At 36.0% G+C, this 14,906-nt stretch overlaps 1 long non-coding RNA gene across 1 annotated transcript in view; it reads left to right on the forward strand.

The window, feature by feature from the left end:
* LOC138134777 (uncharacterized) overlaps positions 1–11,482 on the forward strand; it is a 167,004-nt gene extending 155,522 nt beyond the window's left edge. The window contains exons 2-3 of the long non-coding RNA XR_011160814.1: positions 1,855–2,135; positions 11,283–11,482. This is a non-coding gene — a long non-coding RNA (uncharacterized lncRNA). The remainder of the gene's footprint in view (positions 1–1,854; positions 2,136–11,282) is intronic.
* Positions 11,483–14,906: the final 3,424 nt, after the last annotated feature.

Below are 14,906 nucleotides of genomic sequence, written 5' to 3' on the forward strand. Positions count from 1 at the left end.
AAGTACTGTCTAATTCCACTCTTTGTTTTTTTCTAACATCTTGTGGTACTGAAAGAAAAGTAAGAAAGGTGTTAAGACAAAAATACTAAAAAGCAGTACTAGCAATGAAATTTTACTTCTAAAATTATTTGTCGGGTGGTTTCACTATTATTAAATTTTCTTTGGATCTGCCCTTCAAATGAACTCGTACAGGACTACAGGACGAATGAAAAGGTATCTTCCCATTAAATGTTCAAACTTCGATGTTTCTATGGCTGAAATTGGTCGGTCTGGGAAACCTGAAGCAAATGTTGCTTGGAAGTTTCTTAAAGAAGATCCTGCATAATACCATTTAAAGAAAGAAACAAAATTTCATGCCTAGTGGTACTTTTTAGTATTTTTGTGTTAACTCTTTCCTTGCCTTTTTTCAGTACCACAAGATGTTAGAATAAAACTAAGATTGAAATTAGACAGTAATTTTAATTCTCTCTAACTTTCATTTTAACTATTTTGCCATAAAATTGTTAGGGGAGCCAATAATTGAAACACTTTATTTTTATATGTAAAATCCTATGTCTTGTAAACTAATTCTACACCCGGTATATACTCGTATATACATTTCTAACACATTTCATTGCAAATTATAAACTGTATTTATAAAAAATTCAAAAAAGGAAAAATTCCCTATTCATTTTTGCCTAGTTTATCAGGTAAAAATGTTTAAAAAATATAAGCGATTGTGCGAAAAACGTTGTGCAATAAGTCCCATAACCGAATCTCGGAAGTTGAAAAATCTAGATTTCGTCTCGATTTTTCAAACTCTTTCTCGATTCTGTTATAATGCACTTACTAACCTTATACCCCAATTGCATATTGCATAAATTTATTGTTTTATAAAAAAAAAAACTGTTACGGCCTTGGAGAAAATGATGGAATCTCAAATGCCTGCACCCGAAGATCTCTAGCGGCCTTACCGCCTTACCGCAATTACAATTCCCACCATCATAAATAAAACCAGTCTTCAGATTTTTAATATCGTTTGATTTAAAATCTAATTCATATTTTTCTTCGGTAATTTCGTTTATAAATTTTAGAAATGAATCCTCTTATCAGTGTAAAAATCAGAAGTTAAAATTTTTGTGTAAAACCGTTTTTTTTTTTTAATTTATTAAATGGAATACGGATGTGGCCTTTGTAATAACAATCACCGCATTATCTTGTGTATGATAATTACCTTCGAGCAAAACATTTTCGAGAAACTGCCGTTCGAGCAATTGACTTTCCCGTAGCTGATTTCGAGCAATTTTTTCTTAAAATGACTTCCTGAACACGATGTCAAAGTTTTTTACACCTATTATAAACCACCCTGTATTAACACAATTTTTAATGGATATTAAAAAAAAAAATTCCTTAAGAATTTTTAAGATTGTAATTTTTGTGTATGTTTCGGCTTTATTAGAAGCATATTTGTAAATATAATGTATTTTTTTTTGTTCGACACTGTCAGAATTTGGGAATTTTCTCCTGTGTGAACGGATTTTGATAAATGTCACAACTTGTCAAAACGAAACGTCAAGCTAATTTTAAAGATTTTAAGCAATTTGGAGCCTTTAAGGGGCTCGTCGAACAAAAAAACGTTGTATTTAACTCGTTCGTGTGTAAATTGGGCCTTTTTTGGCACTCGTAGGCCTTTAAAACGCTCGTTCCTACTCACGAGTAGGCCAGTTTAAAACGCTCGTTCCTACTCGTACCAAAAAAGGCCCAATTTACACACGAACTCGTTAAATAAACTACTATTAATTAATATAAATTTGATTAAAAAACGAGTTATACATACAGGTGTTTTCGAAGTTGAGGCGTTCCTTGTAACACTAGGTACTATGGCGGACAAAAAATTTTGAACGACTTGTTATTCCTTTGACATATAAATGTAAAACTGGCTTTATGGTCAACTAACCTCATTTTTTATTTTTGCCTTTTTTGTCATGTCACCAGTGACAGATTAGTCAATCATAGATTAACACAAAAATTTTGGTGTGCCTATGTCGGCTCACGAATGGTGAACGTGGATGAATCTTAATCGTTTCGTCTTTGCCGTCGAAATTGCGAAAGTCGCTGCAGCCCCTAGGCTATCGAGTGGTGTAGAATGTAGATACGTATCTATTTCCTTCTTAGAGGTTTAGCATCAACACAAAATCAGGAATGTCTTCATCATAGATGAAACCAAATTTAGTTCTATTTACGTCAAGACAGAAAGACCCAACAACTTGTATTTTGGTACGCAAATATCAAAAAATTCAAAGTACAGATCAATCCACAATACTAACAAATTATAACATGTATTTATTAAACATAAAATTAAAAGTTTAAAATAAAAAAACTTTACAACTAAAATCTATTCCTCATGGACAGGCACAGATTTCGATGATAGTTCGGGGGTGCCGCGTTCTGTTCCACGGAAGACACCCGCCTTCTTCCAGAACCTGGACGCCGAACCACCGTCCCAGTGTGTTCCCACTTCCGCATAATGGCATGGATAGTGCCCTTCGATAATCCTAAATTTGTCTAAATTTGCCCATACGACATACCCCTTTGGTGAAGGGTTACTATTTTGGCTTTAGTAAATTCAGATACGGCTGGCATTGTATCACTAAATTATAATTATAAACTTGAGAGACGTTTACTTCAAACTGTCAATTTTTCGACTTAATTTATAAACGTCATAATAACGGTAAAGGGCAGCTTACATTGACATTTTTTGATATGCCAAAATTTGATCGTTCAAAATTTTTTGTCCGCCATAGTACTATACATTATTCTTAAGAATGTTAGCTTAAATAATTAGGTGACAACCCTGACAGCATTTTTGATTAACGTCCATGCTCATTTGATTTTTTTTTGTCAATTCTAATTTCTAACAAATTAGCGTAAATTTGAGCAGGACCGGTTTCAATGATTTCGAAAAAAAAAACTTATTGTATCTTCATTGCCGTACACATTTTACTAAGGTGATTTTGGGTAAAACTCTTTAGAACAACGCATACTAGCACATGTTAAAAGGAACGCCTCAACTTCGAAAACACCCTGTATAATATCTTCCCTACGCAAAACCAAAAAAGTCTGTAATTGAAGATTCTATCATGGTTTTGAGCAGCAATACAATCTTTTACTACAAGTTACCAGAAATACGTTGTTAATTTAATTCTGATAGGTACAAAGTTTCAAATTAATATTGATTAAACAAATTACGTTGAAGTCGTAGATCTTGAAATCGTTAATTGAACCCCTTTAATGGATAACCGATTAAAATATACTATCTAAAGTTATCTTTCTAGCTTTTCTAGTAAATATAAAATGTACTGAACATATTTTAGGTTAGGATCAGCGAATTAATGAAAAATAAAAATGTCAGGTACCTAATTCAATATTTAAGAGTACCGTACAGTCTTAGTCAAAATATTGTAAAATCACATGTAAGTAATTATCTAAATATCAAGAAAATAAACACAAAATTTACTTGCAACTGATTACAATTCGTTTCCAAAAATTCAAAACTTTTTTTTTTAAATATTGATTCCTCATAAATACGTTTCACAGCATTATACGATTTCCGCAACTTTTTGCTAAAATTGTTACTCCAATTCATCCTTAACAAGGTGAAGTATAAAATCAAATAGAAACAAGTACCTTGTGCCTAGTCAGCTGATTTGTCTGTAATTGAACATGGTAAAACATGATTGCAGTAATTTAGTTCGTCCTCATAATATAACTTATCTCTGGCTACCGATCAAGAAGTTTGAGATAAAGTGATAATGGTGTAATATACTGGGATATCAAAAATTATCTTGGTCAAAGGTGGTCATGAATAGGAAAACGTCCGTCTTAACTTATTTCGTGTGACGATTTCTTCGGTACGAACGATTGGCCTACCAGCATTTTTTTATGAGTCACAGAGCAAGTTTCGAGAAACACACCAACACAATTTGTAAGGCATACATAAAAATCCTTCGGCATTACTGCAAAGTGTAGGAAGTGCTCAGTATTTTATGCTGTTTTACAAATTTTGACATTCAAAAAATGATTGACATAAATACTTCGACAATTATTTGAAAATCCATGACCACCTTTGACCAAGATAATTTTTGATATGCCGGTACAAAGTGTCTATAAAACAACGTATATCAAGAGTCCTGTGGAATAATGTCGATTTTTGCTGCTCTGTGGCATATAGTGGTACCAAATAGAAAAAGAGAGGTTATGTAAGTCAATTAATGACAGGTTTTTAATAAAGACTGGTGTAAGATGAAAAGTAATTAGAATATAGAAAAACTGAAGAAAATCATAAGCAAAACAACTAAGACGTCAAACTCACAATTGACGCTAAGATTTAGAAATTTGACATTTGACGGCTTCAGCGGCTTGACATTCTTCGTCACAATAAATTTATAGAGCTTCACAATTCCACTGGACTCTTAATATACGTTCTTTTATAGACACTTTGTACAATAAAAATGAGTTTATTATAACCTCCCTCAGCGGATTACTGAACTTTTAATGAAGACACTGTAAAAAAATACCAAGTTAAATGTTGTCTGTTTAAGGTAATTCTAAAATATGACAAATTATACAGTGTCATTATAAATGTTTCTTACATCGTAGTTGATTGTGATTTATGGTATACGTATAGATTTGCCTTCTCTACTGCATTTGTAAATTTGGTATTTGGCAGCTTACGCTTGTCACTTTGCAGTTTTCATTATTTATTAATTTTTAAATGATTCATTGAGGATTAAGGTATTTTGAGCTAGCTAAGAAAGTAAAAGAGTCTTTATCTCAAGATTATCACGTGTACGACATTAGTTATTACAGTAGTTGTAAATATTTTGTTTAGAAGTCAACATAAATACTTTATTATTTTAGCAACAACGAAAATGGCTTATTCCTTAAAACAGGAAATATTTATTGTAAAATGGTATTAGAAAATAGAGTATTCAACAATGACAGGTGTGTCGATTGTGCTGTTGTATTTTTTGTCACTTCAATAAAATTTTAATCCATTCGAACGAAATTTGTTACGGGGTTTGAATTTAATTGTTTTTGCGGATTTTTTTAACTTTAAATTATATTATCTTGAAGTAGTAGTAACTAGTAAATCCCGTTATTCCCTCTTGGGACATAGGGTAGTTATCCTAAAGACCATTTTCATTACGCAACCAAATAATCACCTCGATTTACCTTTATATTATTTTTCTATTTTGCACCATTAACACACCCGTTATAACACTCAAACGGGTTTCGAAAAGCAGTTCTTTTCGATGATACCAGTTTCAGGAACATTTATTTAAATTTTATTGGCAGTGACTGATAGTGATCGTGAGTAGTGGCTCGTGATTATTTGACACTTTAAATTGAAAACTTGAATTGTTCGTCTAGTTACCAGTGTTACCAACGCTTTATATTTGCCAAATATACTCGTAATTTTCCTAGCATAATATTTTGAACTTTTTATAAATGTATATCTAATTTAAAATAGGGGCAAAATAGAAAAAATATTGCATTACACTCGTTTTATAAGCCATTTTGTCTGCACTCGTCTTACTCTAAAATCACGTGCGACAAAATGGTGGTTGGTGTCTCATAAAACTTTTTATTGTACAGTTACACTATGTATTGTAGGTGGCAAATTTTACAGCCAACTACGATGTAAGAAACATTTATAACAAACCTTGTATATTAAAATTGTAGATGGTTGTTTGGTTTTTTGTGGAATTTTTTATGTGATATTATTTCTTGAGATATTAATAATGTAAATATGTTATACAATACATTTATATCAACAAAATTGGATTTGTGAGTTGTCAATTTTATTACCGCACTAATGTGGTAATAGTTTCATCACCGCACTCATTGGGATAAAGAGACAATTGTATTACAATTGTAAACTTCTAAAATGAGTGCGCTATGGTATAACTTACCACCGTGGGCTAGGTGGTACATAAAATGAATTAAAACTATAAAAAAATTATATATCACTTGACCACTGTTCTTAGACCTATTATTCCAATAATATGAGGTAAATCCCAAAAATTTGGTCTCATTATAAAAAGACTATACAGGGTGGAACAAAAGTATCAAATATTGGCTGTAACTTTTTAATTTGACAATTCAAGAATGCCATGGAAATTTGACAATTTTTGTTGAACGTCATGGATGATAATAAACCAAACAATTTTTATATTTAATTTGAAAAATTATGAAAAAATGTTTAATATAAAAATTGTGTATTACCGTGTATTACCGACGAAGCGAGCTACACGTGGCAGAAAACGAGCTAAGAGAGTGAAGTGGAAAAGTATTAAAGGTATAGAAAAATAAGAGAGATCAGCGAAGCAAACAAGCAAGAGATCAGCGAAGCAAGGTAGGAAGAGGCGGAGCGGTGTGGGGAGGAAGGAAACACCCAAGAAGAGAAGGTTAAACAAACGGAAAACGGCGACATCTAGGAGGTAAAGAGCAAGCCTATGAGCGAGGGAAGCAGAAACCGTTCTTTTAGCCAAGGAAGGGGGGAGGCGTCCCAGGAAGACAAGAAAAAAAGGAAAAGAACGGGAAAAGGGAAGACAGGAAGACAAGAAGAGGAGGAGGAGGAAGAGGTATTTGGGACAAGTAAAAAAACCGCAAGGTCACCGGAAGTGGAGAAGAAATTAGGCAGGGAAATGGAAAAGATATTGGAAAAGCTGGAGGAAGTGAAAAGGGAAATTACAGAGGAAATAAAGGAGCTGAGAAAAGAGAATCAAGATGTCAAGAGAGAAATAGAACAACTAAGGGAAGAATTTAAGAATAAAGAAAAGAAATGGGAGGAGGAGAAAAACAGCATGTCTGAGAGAGTAGCATGGCTGGAAACGAAGATGGAGAATGAAGAAAGAAGAAGAAGGAAAAATAACATAGTGATAACGGGATGGAGAAGTGAGGGAAGTAGCAAGCAGCAGAGCAGAGAGGAAGTAGAAAAGTTTATAAAAGAAAACATAGGGGAAGCGAAAGTTAAAGATTGCTACAACATAAACAAGGACCAAATACTAGTGCAAATGGAAGAGTGGAGTGGGAAAGAGAAGGTAATGAAGCAGAAAGGAAAATTGAGAGGAAATAGGGCAACAGAGAAAATATTTATTGACAACGACCTCACAAAGAAGGAAAGGGAAATACAGAAAAAAATACGAGCCATCGCCAGAGAAGAAAGGAGACAAGGGAAAGATCTAAAAGTTGGGTACACGAAAATAACCATAGAGGGGGTGCAGATGAGATGGAATGAAGAAAAGGGGAGACTGGAGGTTTTTCAGTAGATGTAGGAAGAGGAGATGGACGAAAGGGAGACAACGGAAATGGACAAAGGATAAAGAAAAGGGTAGATGGACAAAAAAAAGGGAAAACGGAAGGAAAGCACAAAGGAGAACAAGAGAAACAAGGTACGAAAGGGAGGAAAGGAGCAAAAGTATTATATTGGAACGTAGCGGGATTAAGAAAAAGAGGGGATGAATTTTGGGACTATGTACGACAATTCGAGGTAGTGGGACTGGTGGAGACTTGGGTGGAGAAACAGAGCTGGGAAAAAGTAGAAAAGACGCTACCGAAAGAATATAAATGGGAAGGACAATGGGCAAAAAGAGAAAGAAAAAGAGGAAGAGCTGCAGGGGGAATAATAACAGGGGTGAAGTTGGGAATTGAAGAGAAACAAAAAGAAAAGGGGGAAGAAGAGGGATACATGGAAAGAAATGTTCATATAGATAACGAATGGTGGAAAATAGTAACAGTATATAGCAAGGAGATGAGGAAAACAACAAGACGGGTCGAGAACACAATGAAGATGGACAGGGAAGAATGCATGCTGTTAGGGGGTGATTTTAACGGGAGAATTGGAGAGAGAGGAGCCAGAAATTGGGAAGAAGAGAAAGGGGATGGGAGAAGAAAAACGAAAGACAAAGTGGAAAATGCAGAGGGGAAGAGGCTGATAGAGTGGATAGAAGAAAATGGATGGGAAGTGCTGAACGGGAATAAACGAGGGGATGAGGAAGGGGAAGTGACATACGTAGGCAGCAGGGGGGAAACAGTCATAGGCTACGCAATAGTAAATGAGGCAGCATGGGAGAGAGTGAAAGAGTTCAAAGTGGGAGAAAGAGTGGACTCCGACCATCTCCCTCTAGAAATTACCATAGAGGGAACGAACCAAGAAGAAAAGGAAAAGGGAGAAATGACAGAGGAGGAGAAGAAGGTGATAGTAAAAGTGTGGAGTGAACATGGAGTGAGAGAGTACGGGAGGAGACTGGAGGAAGCAACATTCAAGGAGCAGGAAATAGAGAAGATGGTGACAGAGCTAAAGGAAGTGATCGAGAAAGCGACGAAGAAAAAGGAGGTGATAGTAAGGGGAGCGAAAGGGGCAGGAAAGAAAAATGGATGGTGGGACAGAGAATGTGAGCAAGCAAAGAGGGAAGTGGTAAAGGCGTTGAGAGGATGGAGGAGGAACAAAATTGACAGAAGCAGATTCCTAGAAGCGAAAAGCAGATACAGAGAGAGATGTAGAGAGAAGAAGAAGCAGAAGAGGGAAAGGGAGGAGAAAGAGATAAAAGAAATAAGAACAGAGAGGGAGGTGTGGAAATACATAAACAGAGAGAGGAAGAAAAAGGAACCTGTGAGCGAGAAAATAACAATACAAGAATGGGAAGAATACTTCATGAGACTGCTGGAAGGGAGGAAAGAAGAAGGAAAGGTGGGAACACAAAGGAAAGAGAAGCAGTCGGTGATGGAGGAAACAGAAATCACAGCGGAGGAGGTGGGAAGACACATAAGATACTTGAAAAAGAGAAAGGCACCGGGATGGGACGGGGTGCAAAATGAAGCGTGGATGTATGGGACTGAAAGAATGGTAGAGAGAATGGTGGAACTGATGAATGGGGTATGGAGAGGAGAGGGATTCCCGGAGGACTGGAGAGAAGGCGTAATCTGCCCAATTTTTAAAAAAGGCGAGAAAAATAGAGCGGAAAACTACCGAGGAATAACTCTCCTGAACACGGGGTATAAGTTGTATGCGTCTGTTTTGAGCGAAAGGATGAAGAGGGAAATCGAGGAAAAGGGAGTGTTGCCGGATAGTCAGGCAGGGTTCAGAAAGGGAAGGGGTACTGTGGACAATGTGTACATTCTGGACCATTTAGCAAGGAACGAATTGAGGAAGAAAGGGGGGAGGATGTACGCATTGTTCATAGACTTCAAGGCGGCGTTCGACAAGGTTGACAGAGTGAAAATGTTAGAATGTATGAGAGAAAGAGGAATAAGTGAATGGCTGGTGCGGAAGGTCGAGGAGATATATGCGAGAACGAGGAACAAGGTGAAGGTGGGAGAGAAAGAGAGCGAATGGTTTGAGACAACAAAGGGAGTGAGACAGGGCTGCCCGCTCAGTCCCCTGCTGTTCACGATATACGTAGCGGATGTGGACGAAATGTTGAAGAAAGCGCAGGCGGGGGGGGTTGTAGTGGGTAGGGAGAAAGTATGGAGCCTGGCGTTTGCGGACGACATGGTGATTGTGGCAAAGAGTGAGAGAGAGATGAAAGAAATGATGAGGAACCTGGAAAAGTATGTGAGAAAGAAAAAGCTGGAAGTGAATGTAGAGAAGACGAAAATGATGGTGTTTAGCAAGAGAAAGAGGAAGAATGAGGAGAGCGAGTGGAAGTGGGAAGAAAGCAAGATAGAAAGAGTGAGCGAGTTTAAGTACCTGGGCTACACCTTCAACGAGAGAGCCACAGTCAGGGCGCAAGTGAGAGAGGTAGTGAGGAAGGCGAACAAGGTAGTTGGATGTGTGTGGGGAATAGGAGAGAGAATGTGGGGAGGCGAGTTCGGGAGGAGAATGATGATGTTCGAGAGCATGGTGGAGAGCGTGCTGATGTACGGAGCAGAGATATGGGGATGGAAGGAACGGGAGGAGGTGGAGAGGGTGCAAGAGAAATATTTGAGATGGGTGCTAGGAGTGGACAGAGAAACACCAGGGTACATAGTGAGGGAAGAGTGCAAGAGGAGCAAGCTGAGAGTAAAAGCGGGAAAGAGAGCGGCAAAGTTCGAGGACAGAATGGGCGGAAGGGAAGAATGCAGGATACTGACTGAGTGCTATAGAGAAAAGAAAAAGAACGCGGATGAGAAGGAGAGAGAGAAGTACTGTAGGAGGAACGGGTATGCCAGCGAGGAAGTGGAAAGAATGAGAGCGGAAGGAAGATGGATGTGTGCGGAGCTGAGCGAGAGGGACAGAGATACGGACAAGCAGGAGAGAAGGGAGAGAATCAGAGAAGCGAGGTACAACAGGGAGTATGAAAGGTGCGTGACAGAGGATGTTCCGGTGTATCTGGGGAGAGAGAGCACGAAAGAAAGGAAAATGATGGCGAGATTTAGATGTGGGAACGAAGAGAGAGAAAACAAGTACTGGATGGAGGAGGAGGAAAGAATGTGCAGGATGTGCCGTGAGGAGAGAGAGACGATCGAGCACATGTGGAGAGGATGCGGTGAAATGAGAGAAAGGGAGGAAAAGGAACGGGGAGAAATACTGAACGAAGACGGAAGAGAGATAGGATGGATGAAAGAGGTATGGAAGAGGAGGGAAAGGATAGAGAAGGAGAGGGGTGGGGAATAAAAGAAAATGTAGGTTAATTTAAAAAAGAAAAAAGAATGATTTTGGAATTGTAAGTTTATTTAGAACTGTAAAGTATAGGAATCCTTTAAAGCCCGTAGGGTAAAATAAAGTAAAGTAGTAGTATATATATAAAAATTGTTTGGTTTATTATCATGCATGACGTTCAACAAAAATTGTCAAATTTCCATGGCATAATTGATATTGCATTTTATTACTTACCTAGTAAGTTAATTTTATCGCCTTTGTTTTTTTTTTAATTTTATTCTTTTTCCCCATAACGGCAAAACTGTATTTATGAATACAGAAACATACGCTTGTTTGAAAATCACACAAAAAATGTATGGGTGCTATTTAAAAAACCAAAGTTGGTTGCCATAGCAGCGAACTAGAATAATACACTTTTATATTAAACATTTTTTCATAAATTGTCAAATTAAAAAATTACAGCCAATATTTGATACTTTTGTTCCACCCTGTATAATCTGTTTCAAAATCAAAAATCCACCACCTGTTGAATTATGTTGGCAGAAAAAAAGAAATTCCTAGAATAAGTTTCATTTTTCTGGGTTGGCCAAACCTTCCGCCAAAATTTGACCTTCAGTGTGTCACAAATATCAAATTATAAAATGCCTCGAAAAACAAGGTATACTCCGTACTCTGATAGATTGCACGTTTTTTGACAGAAGACAGACACAGAAACTGGTTTGGCGGGAATTAATCTGCAGGGATACAACGGTTTTCTACATAACGTGAAACAATTGAGTTGGAGAGTTTAGTATTTTTCACTGCTTTATGTTTTGGAACTAGAATTTAAAAACGTGCAATCTATCACCGTACGGAGTATACCTATCTTTTAACCGCTAAATTAAAGCGAGCGTTCATTAAGTGCTTCGAAGAATTTAAAAATCACCATGAACTACGACCAAAACGACTGTCAACAGTTTTATTTCATAACCCCACGTTTTTCTGACACTTTCAAACACACTATACTTGGGCCAACCAACAGATATAGTAATAAAACCGCCCCCTAGTGCCCGCGTATTTTAAATAGCAGCTTCCAATTGGATTATTCAAAACGTGCGCAAATTTTCGAAAGCCTGATGTACATCCACAAAAATTAATTGACGGCATCCGGCATCTCATTCGTTTTGACCTCGCTTCGGGAGTTTGACCACGTGTTTATGTTTGTTTGTTTTCCTTGGCGTTTTTCGATTTGTATTATAAAATAGTTTTTTTTCAAGACTTTTGTTTCTCTATTTGAATGACAAATGGCAAAGAACCTGCCTGAAACAGGCTTCGGCGTATATCGTTCTACGCAACTAGGCCACATCCCCTTTTTTTTATTACTATATCTGTTGGTTGGCCCAAGTATAAAAACAAAAGTTGGCGACGTTGTCGGTTGTATTTTCGAGGTAGAATGCAGTATTGGTGGATTTTTGATTTTGAAACAAATTATAATAGCTATTAAGACAACAAATGTTTTATAGACGATTTAAAAATCGAGGTCACAGTTTAAATCAGAGCGACCGCAGGGAGCGAGGATTTAATAGACCGAGGTTTTGAAACTATAAAACACGTGTTGTCTTCAAGATTTTTTCTAACACTAAACATCTTATCAGAAATTTTAATAAATTCAGAAATTATTCCAAAATGTAATAAATTATTCGAGGCGCGTCACAATACACAAAATGCGAAGATTGCAGTGGGCACTATGGTAATACTATCAACACATTTTGAAAAAAACAATTTTCATCGTTGAAATGTGCCAAAACGTTCCAGAAGAAATAAGAATAAGGGAAAAGAATTGCGTACGAAAGGCTGGAAGGAGGTAACCGAAGATGGCATTTTGACTTTTCTTGATATAAGGTAAGCTCAAGTAGCTCAAGTACTGGCCTGAGTTTCCATTCCAATAATTATTGTACTTTTTACTTTTAAAATAATTACTGAAAAAATGATGAATAAAATGTTACTTGAATAATGTGCATCTGCCTACTTTCTAATCTTATAAGATAAATTGCTGTTGACGACGTATTTTATAATTTCATAAAATACGTTGCTATTGACGACGTGTTTTATAGAGAAAAGCGTATTTTATAGGAAACATAACGAGTGAGCTCAAATGCACCATAGAAACAGTATAAGATGTTAGTGTTAGAAAAAATGTTTTAAAACGATGTATCACTCGACGTCTGTTCCCTATAATGTGTCCCTCTCGATATAAAAAACGACCTGTTTCGTTGCTTTTCAGGGAAGTGGCAAAATAATTCGGGTGTTTCCTTTTGCTTGGGCCACTTGTATATACAATTAACCGCATACTCATTAACATTTTTAAGACTGTAGTGTAATGTAATGACAGCTAAAGCTAGGTACTAAGTTACACGTACGTCGCCCTACGTGCTGACTTATGCAAAATTTTCAAATTTGTAATGTCAAAGAAATAAACCTATCCAAACTTTTCGCTGATCCAATTTTACAATTATAAATTATATCACAGTTATGTATAATGTTTATAAATCACAAAATATTAGTCATTTGATAATATTTCTTTACATCAAGTTAAACCATAATGGAATGAATACCACAGAATTTTCCAGATGCTTAGATACTCTGGGGACGAAGGTAAACTAGGAAATTTAGGAAATTTTACGCACCCTCTCAGAGCATAATTCTCCTAATCGGCTAAGATTATATGACACCCTATTGTACAAAAGTTAAATTACATCTTAGTAACATTCAATTCAAATTGCCATTCATTGCTTAATATGTTACCTGAGAGTTTTACCAATTCGGGCACCATTATCTTGAGTTAGCATTGGCTAAAATCATTATTAAAATCAATGATCAGAACGAATTTCATTTTATTTTACTGGCACAGATTCATTACTTAGAACATTATATGTAGCTTATTATAAAAGCAATTCCTTAAAAAAATAATAGTCATTGCAGCACCAGTATATTCCATTTAAGAATGAGCAAATTAAAACAGTCTAATTAAGTCGATTAAATCCAATGGTTTTTATAAACATGTTGTCAGGGTAAAAATTTTAAGTAATCCTGTGTTCTGCAAGGTTAAAATGTCGTTAGCATCTTTCTTTGTCGCAACCGAGAAAAACAGTATCTTGTGGAAAGTTCACTGCGGAAAATCCAATTTGAATAATAAATTAGTGAGCAACTCATTGCGAAGCGATAAACTCCATAAATTTCAAGTGTATTAAAATTGATTTATCTAAAAATAACGGGTTAGCTTGAAGTAGGGATACATGAAAACTTTTCAAAATTAAAAACACAGACTATGAACGATTCATTTGAATTTCACTACATTTCCAAAATTTTACCTGGATTTTTGGTCCCCAGCAAATAGTAAAAATCTATAAAAATCCTAACAATTTGATTTTTTAACATAGTCACCTAAGGTACTATGCATCTGATATGGTGCTAAAGTGCTTTGATGCCTTTACAAAACAATATTACATTCTTTTCAAGAGGATGAAAATTACAACACGAGCTGTAGGCCAGTGGTGCAATCATCCGAGGTCTTAATTTTTCTTCTCCTTATTTACTTAATTAATTAATTTAATGCTTCCTTTTTAAGTCTTTACACCATATTCACATTTATTTACTCTACCAGAATTCCAAAAACTGTTATCATAATTTTTACTTATAAGTACATCAAATTTTGGATTTGGTAAGGAATTCTTGCATCTCACACCATGCTGTAACTCTGGATCAAAATGACGAACCTAAGTTTCATCCATAACAACTCTTGAATGAAATCCTTTCGAAACTTGACTGATGATGGCTAAATTGATCTCAGAGTTATCTTCTTAAAGGGACTCTGATCTGATGTTACCATTTTAGCACCCTTCAGCAAATTTCTTTTTTAAGCCTTATTCTTCGTGCAAAAGTCATTATTGTATACAGTGTGATTTTGAAAATTGTGCACAGATGTAACCTGAGGTAGAACGTGTTAAAAGAAGGTAAAATAACCCAACTTGCCTTATACAAATGTTAATGGTTTACAAGAAAATCAAATAAATCGGTTTGTTTGGGAACTGCTGAAAAATTGCAAAATTTGCAGGCTGTTTTGAGGTACGATCACCCTAAAATTGATTATAGATTTTTCGAGAGGTAGGCAACCAATAAAACGACTGTACACAGCAAGTATAAATTACTGTTCGATCAAGCTAAGACGAACGTTTCCGTAAAGCAAAAGATGAGGTAGCACTCTTGATTTGTTTTCTTGTTAATCGCTCTGTAGATATTACTG

This window comes from Tenebrio molitor, chromosome 7 (genome assembly GCF_963966145.1).
Source record: "Tenebrio molitor chromosome 7, icTenMoli1.1, whole genome shotgun sequence".
NCBI classification, from domain to species: Eukaryota; Metazoa; Arthropoda; class Insecta; order Coleoptera; family Tenebrionidae; genus Tenebrio; species Tenebrio molitor.